Here is a 1,483-nt window from a genome sequence, read left to right on the forward strand (position 1 = left end):
AGAGAATCGCTTAAGCCCAGGAGTTGGAGGTTGCTGTGAGCTGTGATGCCACAGGACTCTACCCAGGGCGACAGCTTGAGGCTCTGTCTCCAAAAAAAAGATGTGACAGGTCACAAGGAATTTGCCAGAAAAATACACTAAAGCTATTCCAGGCAGCGGTATCAAGTCAGTGTGTACAAAGTCTCAAAAACAAAGGTGGTGGTTTCACGGAACTGAAACAAGACTGGCCTGATGGTCAGGTGTAGTAGGATGTAAAGAGACATTGATGAGCATTGGACTCTAATGGGTGAATAGTTTGGAACATGAATTATAGCTCAATCAACCTGCCTCAGAAAACAAATGTGAGGCAGCAGCAATAGGGCCAGATGGCAGAGGAACTTGTAAATCATCCCTCAGAGGCAGGACTAAATCCTGATGGTGACAGCAGGGAGCCTTTGCAGGGACTGACATGAAGGGATTTGCTGCTAGGCGGGGAATGGAATGAAGGGGCAGAAGTGGGTATGGAAAGTGTTGGAGTGAGAGCCAGCTGGTAGTGAGGTTAGAGGAAAGAGGCCTTTAAATCAGCAGTTCTCAACCTGTGGGTTGCGACCCCTTTTTAACAATGAAAATACATTGCAGCATTAGGAAGGTTGAGAACCACTGCTTTAAATCATGCAGTTGATCATCTCCTGCTTTCTCACATTCACCACATGGCTTTCCCTAAGATACTTTCCCTCCCTGAGCCTCAGTCTCCCCATCTGTAAAAATGGAACTAGATGGTGCAGCCACTTTGGAAAAATCTGGCAGGCCCTCAAAAATTTAAACTTGGAGTTTTCATATAACCCAGCTATTCCACTCCTAGATAGATAGATAGAATCTCCAAGAGACATAAAGACATGTCCATGCAAAAACTTATCCACAAATAGTCATAGGGGCATTATTCATAATAGCCACAAAGTGGGAAAAACAAATGTCCATCAGCTAATAAAAGGATAAGTAGAGGGATCACCTCTATGGTTTATCTTACAAGGGTACAAGTTGAATCTTTCTAAAAGTAGAGTATAAACGTCTTAACACAATAACTAAGAAAATGACATAAAGGCTATGTTAACCAGTTTGATGAAAATATTTCAAATTGTATATGAAAATACCACACTGTACCCCATGATTGCATTAATATACACAGCTATCATTTAATAAAAAAAAAAAATAGGATAAGTAGGCCAGGTGCCATGGCTCACGCCTATGATCCTAGTACTCTAGGAGGCTGAGGCAAGTGGATTGCCTGAGCACACAGTTTTGAGACCAGACTGAGCCAGAGTGAGACCTCGTCTCTAAGAATAGCCAGGTGTTTTGGTGGGCACCTGTAGTCCCAGCTACCTGGGAAGCTAAGGCAATAGAATTGCTTGAGCCCAAGAGTTTGATGTTGCTGTGAGCTATAACACCAGGACACTCTACCAAGGGCAACAAAGTGAGACTGTCTCAAAAAAAAAAAAAAAAAAAA

This window comes from Otolemur garnettii, unplaced genomic scaffold, assembly GCF_000181295.1.
Source record: "Otolemur garnettii isolate 467f Iridium unplaced genomic scaffold, OtoGar3 scaffold00015, whole genome shotgun sequence".
Classification (NCBI taxonomy): Eukaryota; Metazoa; Chordata; class Mammalia; order Primates; family Galagidae; genus Otolemur; species Otolemur garnettii.